The 15,222-nt window shown below is 31.4% G+C and overlaps 1 protein-coding gene across 2 annotated transcripts in view; it reads right to left on the bottom strand.

The window, feature by feature from the left end:
* The window catches only part of LOC125872914 (actin-related protein 5), a 1,108,764-nt gene that overhangs the window by 37,997 nt on the left and 1,055,545 nt on the right, over nt 1-15,222 (bottom strand). The gene's annotated exons all lie outside the window — the stretch shown is intronic.

The raw sequence follows: 15,222 nt of genomic DNA, 5'->3' as shown, positions 1-15,222 counted from the left end.
TTGAATATATACAAGGATTATTAATCCTTTTATGATCTTCCAAGAGAGGTTAGGGGACACTTTATAATGGACAAGTAACAATTTTTTTAGCTTTTATATTAGACAAATTCTTCAACTTTCGTATTAGATAATTTTTTCAACTTTTGTATTAGACAAATTCATAAGGTATTTGAAGTTTTAGAATTTCAAATTATATCAATTCGTCTATTCTTTCATACATTATTACAACTACATACCAACATATATAAGGAATACTACAGAAAAATAAACCACAAGATCCTAAATATGATTTGCACAGTTTCTTGACTTTAATATGTAGCATCCCCTAGCTATACGATCTCATCAATACCATCATTTGGCAGAAATTTCCTCCTAAACTAGTCTCCTTCTATATATCTTCATTTGATTCTCCATTCTTAAATGTATATATCAATCACCCAATGTAATTTTTATATCAACATTCCAATGAAAAGAACACCAATATTAAACAAGACGAACTCTCCATAACACAAAAAATTAACATAATTGTTAGGTACCAAATCAAAAAGTTGTATACAAATGTGGAAATTAGGGTCTTCTGTCGGCCAAAGAAAGTGTAAGTCGAATAGTTAAATTCGTTGACTTTAATCTGAATGACACTAACAATGAGTGGGGCAAGGATAGAGATCACATGGTTGGTATGTCCTATGGACTGAAGGAACATAGACTTGAATTATACCATAAAGTTTAAACCTAGGAATCGATGTATAAATTGAGATGCTATGTTAACCACTAGAAGAGGTGAATGCAACAATATCTTCTATTACCCTTGTTTTCTTTCTCTATCAAATCTGTTGAATCATTCAACTCTTCTTCCACTCATTTTCATATCCTCCTAAGATTCAATTTTGCCTCGTTCAGTTTCTCTTTTCAATGAAAAACTTGGTATTTCAATAAGGAAGAAGAGAGATAATGGAATGACAAAAAGAGGACAACACTGAAAGGACCAGTCATTCAAATTTGAGATTATGAAAAGTGGCCATGTTAATCCTTTGGTCAAGTATTTCTATATTACAACATGGCATAAAAGGTAAGTGAGATTCAATCTTTCACATCTCTCACATTATCTCGCGTCACATAATTGAAATCATGAATCAAAAAATTGATATAAAGGTAGAAATTATTTATTGCGGTCGTCACTACTCTTTTGTGAATTGCTTCTAAGAATGTGAACAAGAAGCCATCCATGGGGTAGAACCATACGAATCATAATTTAAATATTATCATTTCAGATAGGTTTATTGTGAAGAATCATTTGTATTTGTCGATTAAATTAAGTAAAAAGACTTTTTCTTTAAAATATAAATAAATTTGAAGTAATATTCATTTTTAAATATGTGCTTGTCCTCCTAAGTTTTCTGGAATTATAGGGATGTTGTTCTAGATATTCTTGTCATATGAATCACTGATATGTCTGGACCGATAAAGAATGTAAGTTGAGAATATTATTAGATTTTAAATTTTTTTATCTACTTTAATGAAGGCGTACTAATTTTCATATGAAAATGTTATATGAGGAAATACTTGTTGAAACCGTGACATCATTCCGCTGATACCAGACACGATAAATAGCAGTGTGTCTGACATAAAAATTATGGTGCGCCAAACACAACACATAGCGTTGCACTAGCATTGCATCATCAGAGGCAAGTTTAATAAATTATTGTGACCTAGCCTAGCTCGACATGACCCCTTGACAAATGGAGAAATTAAGAAAGTATTGATATAACTAACGTTTATGCAATTTCATTACTAACATAATTTTATTCTTTTAGGATAGGATGCTCTAGTGCACTCACAAGGTCCATTTAATAATGAATAGAACCCTTTTAAGGAAATGACAAATAACATACACATTTTTTTTTAATGAGGATGAACTGATTTTCTAATGAAAATGTTTAGGAAGGAAATACTTTTTGAAGATAGTTACTTCGTTTCACTTGATTCAGACATAACAAATAACGGTGCTCTAGCATTGGAACGTCAAAGGTATGTTTTAGTTCTCACCGATCCTTATTAAATAGTAATGCATAAACCGATATGAAAAAAAACCAACTCTTCCTAAACTTGAAATATTATATCTTTTCAACTTACCAATGAAGTGTAGATGTTGTTATGAACCTTATCATAATATGATTTCATTTGAATAAATAAACAATGTAAGTACAAAGTTCATCGATTATAGGGATAAAAGAAGAAAAAGTGTTTTATAAGTGTACACATGTATTCAAACTTGATTCACACCATGTTCAAATATATAATTAGCATGTACAATACAAACTTAAATAATGAAATATGAATTGGCCTTAATTTATTTGTTCTAATTAAAAAACATGCTACAATATGCCTTAATCGACACTAAAGAATCAGCCACGATGTTACTTTCAATATAGACAGGAACAAATTGAATAAAATCTACCTTCAATAACACTCTTCAGCTTTTAAAAATAAAATCTGCAAAATTGAATCTTGCTACCTAACTCTCGTCATTTATTTTAGGTGAAATTATTTGGGAGACCCCTATACTTAGTTTCGTTTGTCAGTTGAACCCTCTTACTCATCACTTTGCCAACTAAACTCTTAAACCCATTAGAACACCACATTTTAAACCTTTTTCTCCTCCGATGTGCGTGTAAGAAACTCGATTACACATGAAATTCCACATCATTTTGTTTGCCACGTACGAAATTAAGTGTTAAAAATAAGCAAATCAAATAGATCAATTTTGTAATTTTTCTGAAATATTTCAAATAGTCCTCTTCTTCATATTTGGTCACAAATTAAGAACCAAATTCATTCCCAATAAATAAATTTTTTCTCAATTTAACTTGTAAATTCAACTACAAGTTCACAAACACAAATCCAATGAACCCCAATCAAAATCTATATATATCTATATAATAGTAGATGTGATAACGCATATGTGTCAGCACCACAAAATTTGTAGATATATTAAATAATAAAAAAAAATAAAAAAATAAAACATTTAAAAAAACATAAATGAAAAACAGTTTTTAAATTTGGTTTACCTTAAAAACTGTTGACTGTTTTAATTTAATTTCTTTAAAATTTGTTTACGTTAATTTCTTTTTAAAATTGAATCATTGAATGTATTTGTTCCTAATAAATTGCTAACTGCAAAATATTTTTTAATGAATTTTAAAAATGTAAAAGTTAAAATTAAAACTATACATGATATATAAATAATGGTGCTAAATTTTAGGAGCACGTAACAATAAAATAACTTATTTTCAATTCAAATTTAAAATTAACTACAATAATTCTAGCAAACTAATCTGTATCACCATTATTTATTTATTTATCACATTCGTCGATATTCCATTTCTTGAAGTGATTAATTGGTAAAAATTAATAGTAAAAAGTTATTATATTTTAATAATAATAATATCTTCTATATCTATCTATATATAATAAAAAAAATAAAAAAATGCCATGTGTCAGCACCTTCAAATTCAATAATTAAAAAATTCAAAAAATAATTTAATTTAAAAAAAATATGTATCTAAAATTAACCAGAAAGAAAAAAAAGTAGTCAACTAAAATAATTCCATGTTTCTTTTTTCCTAAAATTAAAATTGGTTACTGTTTTTTTAATTTGAATTTTAAAATAATTAAAAATAAAACAAAATTTTAAAATAATTAAAAAAGAAAACACGTGAAAAATAAATTTAAAACTGAATTTTAAATAGTTAAAAAAGAAAACTAAAAGAAAACTAAAAACTGCAAACATAGAAAAAGATGGAAAAGACGGTATAAAAAAATTGAAAATAACTGCTTTGACTTTTGATTAATTAAAAACTTGAATGGTCTTTTAAAATTAAAAACTAAAAAGCTTTAAAACATAAATTCTTTGTTTAAATAAAAATTGAGTAACTAACTACATATTACCATATTTCCTTATAGAAAAGGAACAATAAAATATAATATGTGGCTAAAGTAACTACTCCATGCATGATGGAGTCTTTTAAAACATAATTTATATTTAATTAACAAAATGAATTTTAAATATGAAATTAAAAACTAAAATATTTTAAAAGATAGGGATACTTTTTATTTTTTTTTTAAAAATGAATACGATAAAATCATAAAAGTTACAAAAAAAATGTTAACTAACTATTTTAAAATCTGTAGCTAAAATAATTACTCCACATACACACGATGGCGTCTTTTTTAAAAAAAATTAAAATCTAAGCATTTTAAATCTAAAAATCTTTTTAAAGGAAAATGATACTTTTCAATTTTAAACAAAGAAAAAAAGAAGATAAAATCAGAAAAGGGAAAAAATAATATTAACTAACTAAGGATAAATATGTTGTTGAAATAACTGTTCCCTGCATGCACGGTGAATTCTTCTTCACGGTGAATTCTTCTTCAATTCATATTTATATTTTTCTTTTTATAATATTTGTAGGTGTTTGACCTTTTTCTTTCTTCTATTTATGTTATATATAATTAAAAATAAATAAAAATAGTTGTATTTTTAATTCTTTTAATGTATGATTTATACATTATATTTTTAATATCAAAGTAAGATATGTTACTCCTCCGTGAAGGAGATTCATTGAATAATGAAATTAAATTAACGATAATGTGAGGGTCTTTATGCTTGCTTTTTCCCTAGAAAAACAACAATATCCTTCTATAATATAATAATTAACTTAATTAATTTATATATTTAAACTACTTATTAACACCCACTACTAAACAAAGTAATGAATTAATAATCATTTTTTAAATAAAATGATTATTAAAAATTACAACTTATATATAATATAATCCTTTTAGATTTATGTGAGTTTACGGTGAAAATAAAAATAAATTGACATTTAAAATTAAATTTATAGATTTAAAACTACGATGTGTGTATATATAATTCTTTAAAATTTACTTGAGTTTATAATAAAAAATATATAAATGATATTTAATTGAAAATCACTAAATATAGTTATTGCAAAACAGTAAATCAAGCTTTTTTTATCCCTGTTTAATAGCAAATATAACCTTAATGTTGATCACATATAAGGTTTGTTTGCGTTTTGATAATTAAATTAATTGATTTTCTGTAATTGTTACAATCCTAATAAATTAATCTTGACATTATCTTTTCCACTAAATTGCACATTAAAAAAATAATAAAAAGGAAAAAAAATCAATTTCTTTTAACTGTACATTAACTTCCTATTTCTATTTTATCTAAAAAATAATAATAAATGTTAAAGTTTATAAAACTTCAACATATAGACCAGGTTATTCAATTATGAATATGAATAGTACATATTCTTAAGTAAACATATTAATATTAATTTTGAATTTATTTAATGTAAAATTTAAAATTAACTTTTTAAAAATATGATTAATTGTCCATTTATTAAACTGCACATTAAAAGAAATGAAAAATAAATAAACCAAAAAAATTCATTATACTCATATTAACTTTCCACATCATGTATTTTTTGCTTTCTTAAAAACAAAATAATCAAATTTTGACATAATTTGACTGAAAAGAAAAATAATTAATACTTAAAAAAATAGACACGTTGAATCAACTTTCTTCCAAAAACAAAAATTGGAATGGTTCCACAAATTTATACTCACAATTACTGAAAAATAAATTAGAAAATAAAAAATCAATGTCCAACAAAAAAATTAAAAAAAATAAACTAGACAATTATTTTTACAAAGTAAAAATTTAGCTGAGTTTATAATTTAAAAAAATATAAATTGATATTTATTTGAAAACTCACTAAATATGGTTACTACAAAATAGTAAATCAAGTTTTTTTTACCCCTTTTTAATTGCAACTATAAAACAATAATGAAATACCTTTAATTACCGCTTGAACTTTTAAAAAGATATATATTACTTTTTACTTCTATTTTATCTAAAAATAAGGATTAAAGTCTATAAAACTTCAACATATAAAACATATTATTTAATTATGAATATGAATTGAACATATTCTTAAGTAAACATATTAATATTAATTTATAATTTAGTTAATTTAAAATTCAAATTCAAATTAAACTTTTTAAAAGATGGTTAACTGGCCCTTTATTAAACTCCACATTAAAAAAAATGAAAAATAAATAAACGAAAAAATTCATGTACATTAACTTCCTATTTGTGGCTATAATAACTACTCCATGCATGATGAAGTCTTTTAAAACATAATTTATATTTAACTAACTAATTATAAATATGTGGCTATAATAACTACTCCATGCATGATGAAGTCTTTTAAACATAATTTATATTTAATTAATAAAACTATTTTAAAAGCCAAAATTTAAAATAAAAAATATTTTAAAGATAATTTATATTTATGACAATGAAAGTGATCTGTTCCATTCACTTTCATGCACCTAATATGATATTTGGTTGTACCAATGATTATATAAATCTCTCCATTTGTAAGGCCCTATAACAAATGAGTAGTTATTGTGAATATCACAAGTTAACACCATAAAAAGTTCTAACAAAGGATGATCTCTTATTGTCATACTTGGCACTATACATAATTTTCCAAAGATTTCAACAAATTACAATAGACATGATTTGAATAATAAACTTTACCGTAAACAACACATATTTGTTTTAATTTTTTAAAATATTAAAAATATTTTGAAATTTTAATATTTTAAAGGTAACATTAAAACTTAAAAATATATTAAAGATAATAATAAAAAAAGAGAGAGAAAGATAAGTGCTCTTTTTTTCATCTGAGATTTACCATAAATATTTGAAAATATTGAATTCAAAATATTAATTTAAATTCTGAAATTAAACATTAAAAATATTTAAAATTTGAAGATCTTTTTAAAAGATAAGAATATTTTTTAATTCTATAAAAAAGATAAATTAGAAAATGAATAATAAAATATTATATATGGCTAAAGTAACTACTCCATACCGATGAAGTCTTTTAAAACATAATTTATATTTAATTAACAAAATGAATTTAAATATGAAATTAAAAAACTAAAAATATTTTAAAAGAGAGGGACACTTTTTAATTTTAAACAAAAAAAAATGAATAAGATAAAATAATAAAAATTACAAAAAAAAATGTTAACTAACTATTTTTAAATATGTAGCTAAAATAATTACTCCACATACACACGATGAAGTCTTTTTGAAAAAAATTAAAATCTAAGTATTTTAAATCTAAAAATCTGTTTAAAGGAAAATGATACTTTTCAATTTTAAATAAAGAAAAGAAGAAGATAAAATCAGAAAAGGAAAAAAATAATAATTAACTAACTAAGGATAAATATGTGGCTGAAATAACTCTTCCCTGCATGATGGATACTTCTTCAATTCATATTTATCCTTTTCTTTTTACAATATTTGTAGGCCTAAAATTTTGGAATCTATATTTGTTTATTTTAAAAAAAAATCGTGTTTGACCTTCTTATAACTATTTATGTTATATATAATTAAAAATAAATAAAAATAGTTGTGTTTTTAATTCTTTTAATGTATGTGTAAGAAATATAGAGCAAAATCGACGAATAGTGTACCTTAATTTTGCAGTGGTTGATTTTGCTTACTTTGATAGGCAAGTCCCTCTTTGAATCACTATGAAACAAAGTTTGATTCACAAACTAAATGTCCTTTTGCGTTGGATGTCTTTGATCTAAGAATGATATTGTTTACTGTTCTTGATGTCTTCTCTCTTTTTTTCTGAAGAGCATAAAGCTTTTATTTAAAATAAGGGACTGTGTACGTTGGAGCAGTTACTATGTAACTGTTCCCACCCTTATTTTAAATTAACACTTATCTTCTCTTTTCTCTTTTATTTTGTACAAATAACAACTTCGGGTTGGGTCAATCCATATGGGTGATCCACGACTCAAAACTTACATCTCCCATTTCGCACATGGCGGACAAGACCCAAGCCACCACAATATCAACTAGACACACAATTCATACGACAAATAGTTCGTGCGACTTGTGAGCATCAAGAGCTTACCCTTAAGGTTTCACAAGCCCCACATAGGAATCCAATCACATGTGGAAGGAATTCACTACTCATATTTGGATACTATTACTCATAATACCCCAAACTCCATTCACTACTTCAGTAGTTACTTATTCAATCCCTCATCCTCTTAAAGAGGTTAACTCGAGTTCATATTTAACTTCATACACATAATTACACTATATACCAATATGATTAGTGCAATAGCCGGCTTGTGTGTACACGTTTATTATTTAATGAATACTTTTCTTTCTACTCGAATCGATATGCTCCAATTCAACTGCTTTCCTAGACATGCACCGCATTGCTGAATCATTCATGGCTATTAGTAACATGCTAAAGTAGCAACATTGATTGAAGCTTCAAAAAACAGCAAAAGGTCAAAGGGTATTTGATACGCTCAAATTATACCTCCCTAAAGAAGTATAAGCGATCGTTGTCAAATAAAGAACCCAACTTGTAGGTTGGGGTCGATCCCACAAGGAATATAGTTCAGACTTAAACTTAACTCATTATTATATCCGTTCAAACTATTTTCGAGGCAAGTAAATAAAGGGGGAGGGGGTTGTAAGCAAGTAACAAATTATTGATTAAGTAACAAGTAAGCAAGATTCAAACTTTGAGTTATCAATATGAGAGAGAAACTAGGGCATATGTGTTCCCCATAAGCTCTTAACATAATAATCCTAATAATAGTAATCCTTTCCTAGTGTTTTGCATGCAAAGTTGATAAGTTAGGTATCCCTAAGTGATTGGTCCTCCAAGTTGGGAATTTCACCTCGCACCTTGGTCTGGCTACGTGTGTATGCTTTACTAACCTTACCTTTACCCCATATTCGACATCACATCAATGTATGACTTAGTTTTCACCCTAGCACCAATTGACAGTAGACTATTAGCTAGCATCCACTAAATCTCTGTTCTTAATTCTTTTCTCATTCACTACCTCCTTGGTTCGACAAGTAGGAACGAGGCGAATTCTAATGTTTGCAACTGTTAAAAAGACTTTTAAAAGAAAGAATTAACAATACATGCATCAACACTATTCAGAAATTACTTAGTTATTATTTATACTTTGTTAATTTCTCATGGTTCCCACAGCCCTAGTTGTGGATTTAGCTACTCATGCTTGAGAGTTCACAATTCATGTTTAAGAAGAAAGAATTCATGAACTTACAATTAGAATAGATGAAACCCAAAATCTTCAATTGAATTGCAAAGTGACAATCTTATAAAATGAAATCTAGAAATCAAATTGCTAAAGTTTGCAAATTAATTCCAACAAAACACCAAGAACTAAAAATATACAATGTTGTCTAACCCCCAAAAACGAGGTTTATAACTCCTATTTATAAAAAACAAGTCCTTAATAAAAAGGAAACAAAACAAAGAAATAAGCTGTCTGAAACGCCGCTTCAGTTGACGACTCGACCTACGGATCATGGGTCGACCTACGATTCGTAGGTCCCTTTCCTTGGCTCCATATTTAGGATTTTTCATCAGGTACTGGAACTTCAACTCTCTTAATCCATCGATGGATGTGTAGGACGGCTCGTGGGTCGACCTATGGTCCATCAGTTGCTTCGTAGTTCCACACTTAGTCAAAATTCCCTGATGCTCCATCTACGCCTGCCCAACGATGGTCCGTCAAAGGACCTACGGTCCGTGGATCACTCCGTGGGTGGCTTCTTCTGCATAATTTCAGCTCTCATCTCCATCAACTACATTCCTAGCTTATTTCCTGCAATCATTAGACACAAAACATTAATTCTAACACAAAATAGCCCAATACACACACAAACTCTAAGTGAAACGTATCAAAAATACCGTAAATTCATGGTATATCAACACCCTCAACTTAAACTTGTTGGTTGTCCTCAAGTGACTCACTAAAACTCTAAACGACACTTGTGTAGAAGCAAACATACAAACTTAAGCAATCACATGGCCTTTTCAATCCATTCCATTTCCTTAGTGCAAATCTTTTCATTTTAGACTCAACAAGCTAACTCATACGGATCAAAACATGACATAGATCGACCAACAAACATCACAACATACACCTTTCACAATCACCAAGGTATCAATTCTCCAACAATGTAAATAGTGTCGTCACTTCAAAAGAAATCCTTTTTCATACACAGTAGATATGCCTTTCAAGTTTTAGGATTCATTCAACACTCACACTTAGAAGTGACTTCAAGTACAGTTCGTGCTCAATACCATAGGCTTACCCTTATTTTCACTGCTTAGACTCTCCAAACTAGTTGCTAGGATCACTATAGGACTTTCTTAGCTTGTAATGTAGACTCAGGGTCAGGTATGGTACATTTGGGTACTGTTTAGTAACTTTCTGCCCTCCTTGACGTTACATTGGCTTTCTTTTACCTTTCTTCTCAACCAATTCTTGTCCTCTTTTTATTTTTCTGCTCTTTCCATTGATTCTTTTTCACACAGATGTGACTTTTGACTTTATAGCTCTTTTTTTTCTTTCATTTTACCTTTCTTTATTTCTTTCAGCACTTTTGTTATTCATCTTCTTGCTTCTTTTGCACAGAGTCATATCTTTGTCTATCTTTTCTGTTTCTCATTTCAACACAAAACTCTTTTCATACCCTTTTTCTTTCAGTTTCCTTTTTCATAGCCACCCTCAACTTATGTGTTTAACATGAGTTGAGGTGCACAATATCCGATGTCGGACTAGTGCCAAGATCAAGGTAACTTTTGAATTAGCCACCCTCAACTTAGGCTTTTGGCCTAAGTCAAGGTGCACTTGTCCAAGGAGGGACTGGGGCCAAAAAGATTATTTTAGGGAAGGTGAGTTAGGTGAAGTGAAAGAAGTGGTCTATATTAGGCTCAAACATTTGGATCAAAGGGAACATTTCTTTCATTTGGTTGGATCATTTTAGGCTTAAGTGGACTTATTTGAACAAGGGCCTATGATCATTTCCCAACTTTTAGCCTAGATTATCTTAGTAAGACCAACGGGGTAAGTTCTAGATTGGCACATACTGTATGAACATTCAAGATTTTCTCACACATACTTGGCACATTGTTTCATTATCAAATTATTAGATTACCCAGCTCAAGTTTTAGCTTAAGTCATGAGGTCAAATCGGTTCCTTATCATGTCATATTGAGATCCAGCAAATTCAACTTATCAAGCCTAAAAATCTAGCACATTTCAACTTTTGGACGGGAATCATTTTTTCATGTTTTTTATGCCATCACCTTTCATTCTTCTACTAACTTCGACGCCTATATTCCTAAACATGCTGGTTCACTATAATAGTGAACAGTTCTTTGGGGGAAAAGAACACATGCAAGAAAATCCCAAAGGAGGGTTGTGAGTTAGGTTACTCAGACTTCATCCTACCACTCATAATCCATTTATCCACCCCCAACAAAATAAGGTGCAATTTCCCTCAATGCACAAAAATCAAGAGTAAGATATAGGGTGAAGCAAACCTGTGGCGCAAATGCATTGAAGACCTCTCAAGAAGCAAGTGGGTTCAGTTTCCCAGAGCCCGCTGGATCAACACTCAGGATGCCATCAGTGGCGCCCTTACCAACAAAGTTAGCACCCTCAATAGTGCTCACACTGCCAGATAGACCAACACCTATATCTCGGGCCTGCTGCTGTCTCATCTCCTCATCCAGTAATGACACCATTGTGGCCTCCTCCAACTACATGCACTCCTTATTCTTCAATCTCTGAACCTCAACATCATCTGAAGTACAATCGGAGTGGTAGCGCTTTCCAGCAAAACGGGAAGAATCTGGTGGCGACATAGCATCACCGAATAGGACAGTCATCACCACCTCATCGTCCGATGCTGTAGGGGAAGACTCTGGCTCAGTCTCTAAGGGTCTAGGAGTGCAGAAACATCAGCACGAAGGCTAGCCAACTCTTATTGGAAAGTGGTCACATTAATGGTCGGGGTTGGCGGCCTCTCCAATACTCTCAGCTCAAAGATATCCAGGTGCTTATGGATGGCCTGTACCTTCTGATCCATCATTTACTCCATCCTTGCCTCGGACTCCACGATAGAACGCTACATCCATGGCTTCACATGCTGAAGTAGAGTGGCCATCTGTGCCTCCAGCTTTTGGACTGGGCTAGAGAAATAGCGGTGGACCCTGAAGAGGGAGTGGCTCGAGATGAGCTAGGGGCCTGACCGGTGGCTAGAGATGGAGGAGCCTGAATGTCTGTTGTAGTTGTTGGAACAGTGATCTTATCGACCTGCATGTGCTCAACATCTGCAGCAAGATCATCACCCAGAGATGGTACCTCAACCTGTGGCTCTCTTCTTGGTGCAGCGAGGTTGGCATCATCTCGAATGAGACCAATGTATAGAGTCTTGGTCGCATCAAGCAACTGGTCACAATGCCACACTGGAACAGAAACATCCATGCAGAGTTGCAAAATAAGGCACGGGAAAGGAAAGGTTGTGGTGGCCTTGAATTCCCTCTCATGGATCTCCGAAATCAGGATGTGAGCAACATCGATCTCCAACCCCGCCATAATGGCTGCCAGCATCATGGATCAGTTCCATGTAACCACATTGTCTGCCTGAGTCAGAGACAGTCATATTTCGGACTAGCAACCAGAAGAACTTCACATCAAAACTTAGTGTAGCCTTCTTGATACCCAGGCTAAGAGTCCGCACCCAATCAACACGCTCCCCATCTGCAGCAATATGTCGTGCTAGTCACCTCAAAAGTGCCTTCCTCTTCTTAACATCTCTCTGGAAGGCCTCGCTCTGGATAGATTCTCAAATTGGTAACCTTGATTGTTCCTTTTGTTTACTGCTTGAACTTTAATTTGGTAGTCTAAACAGATTGTTTTGGCCCTTCTTGATTTGTATACTTGGTGTTCCTTGTTTATCCAACTGCAGAATAGTCTTTACCTATATTGGTAGATCATTAGTATGATTAAAGTGAATGGAACCTGCCCCTGCAAAATTAACAACTATGTTAGTTAAATAATATGCGAGCTTGTTCCCTTCTCGAAATGTATGAACTACTGTCACAACCTTGTTCTCCGTAATTTCTCTAATGTCTACAGAAGTAATCCAAGGCACCTCCCAAATTCCATCCAAAATCTTCTTAATGGTTTCCGAATCAGTTTCCATAGTCAGAGGGAGGAGATTGTGACCTAGGCAATACATTAGACCCCCTTTAAATCCTTTTACTTTAGCGTGTAATGCAGAACAAAACTCAGTTTTGCAAGCTTCAACATACACCAACTCTCCTTGACCATTTCTGATGCAAAAAGCATTTGAGCCTAGGCAAGACCCATCTGATTTGCATTTGTAGCTTTCCCCTTCAGGAAACTTCCACCTCACCACTGTATTGTTAATTAGTGTTGTGTAGTTTTCCAGAAATTGTACAATGGATGGCCAAGTATTAGGCATTTATGCTAACCAAGAATATCTTGATTTTGCCATCAGATGCATATTCCTATTAATCTCCAGCACCATAGTATGTCTGGTCATGCTACCACCATGTAAAAATATATTTCTCCTTTTTCATAATTGCCAGATGATAAAACTTGGTACTGCCCTACACAAAGGTTTCAACTTAGTTGCACAATCTTCTTCCCACCACTTATAAATAGTTTGTTTCAGTTGAATGAATGGGCCTTGCATTCTAATGGCCCCTGCAAACAACTTCCAGAGATATGTAGCATCCGGACAGAGTACAAACAAATGGTTAAATGATTCTCGATTATTAGCGTCACAACAACAACACTCTATATGATTAGCTATCCTACTTCTAACCAGGACTTCTCCAATTGGAATCCTTGAAACCATATCTTCCACATCAGAAAAGAAAACTTAAAAGGCAAGCACCTCTCCCATATAAACATTATATCTCTGTGAGGATCCTTCCTGCTTCGGATAATTTCAAAAGCACTCCCTACATAAAATTTTCCTTTGTTACTGGGCATCCACCACTGTTTATCCTTTTCCTCTATCTGCTGAATTGTACCCATGACTTGATTCACATGATCACAAATACTTGAATCAATAAGTTCAGTCAACAAGTTATTATCCCACCTTTCATCCACTCTTACTTGATTAACTTCTCCAAAATTCTCATCAATAACATGATCAAGAGGCATGATGTAATGTAAGGCTCCAAGTTGTGTCCAATTGTCATACCATAAGCTAGCATGACCACATCTAGGTTCCCACCATATTTCTTGATCAAAGCTATCTCTAGCCATTAACATCATATTCCAAACTTGAGATCCTCCCCTCTATTCCACCAGTTGAGGTCTATATCTCTTGCAGTACTTGTTCCACATAAAGTGAGACCATAAAGAGCCTTTAGTTATAAAGTTCCACCAAAGCTTTGCGAACAAAGCTTTGGACACATCAAAGAGGGATCTAAAGCCAAGACCCCCCTCCTCTTTAGGCAGACAAGTGTCATCCTAGGCTATCCAGTGCTTTGCCCTACCATTTTTTTTTGAAATTCCATAAGAACTCGGTGAATGAAAAACCTCCCACAATAATGAACTAAGATTACTTCCTAAAAGTATCTCGAATGTGTTTTAAAGTTGCTTAGATTACTTTGACCATGATTACTTATGTTTTCTAACATGTTATTTTATAATTTAGCTTGGTCATTATATGTCATGTAAAGTCCTTTTAGCATGATTTCATAATTCTTATTTATTTCTATCATACTTACTACATTCCATGTACTAATGCACACTTGTGCCTACATTGTTTCACTAATGTAGGGTCTGGGCGATCCCATTCCTCACACTTGTGGCTAGTTGATCGTTTTAAGCTTTCGAAGATTGGTAAGTCCTTATGTTCCGAGGACCAAGACTCTTTTAGTGTTTTATGTCATTTTCATTTCAAACTTGTATGTGATGTATGAGTTACGTCCCAAAAATTTTCCTTATGATGTACTAGATGGCTTGAAGACTTATGTTAGACTTCCGCTTTTGTCAAACTCCTTATGATTTAAAATTGTCTTTTGAATTCTTTAAATTCGGTTATCTTGTATGTTTTATGCTAAGTGGCTTGTGTAGGGTCTCTCGAGGTCCTATGCTCCATGTAACGCCTAGGGTATACTCTAGGTTGTGAAAAATTGAGTATTCAAAGCACAAGGTTTAGAAAGGTCCTAGGAAGTCTCACAAGCCATGTCGAGTAGAGTCTTATTC

Source organism: Solanum stenotomum, chromosome 8, assembly GCF_019186545.1.
Source record: "Solanum stenotomum isolate F172 chromosome 8, ASM1918654v1, whole genome shotgun sequence".
In the NCBI taxonomy this organism is placed as follows: Eukaryota; Viridiplantae; Streptophyta; class Magnoliopsida; order Solanales; family Solanaceae; genus Solanum; species Solanum stenotomum.
Note: the sequence above shows the minus strand (reverse complement) of the source record. Positions and strands in the feature narration are given on the sequence as shown.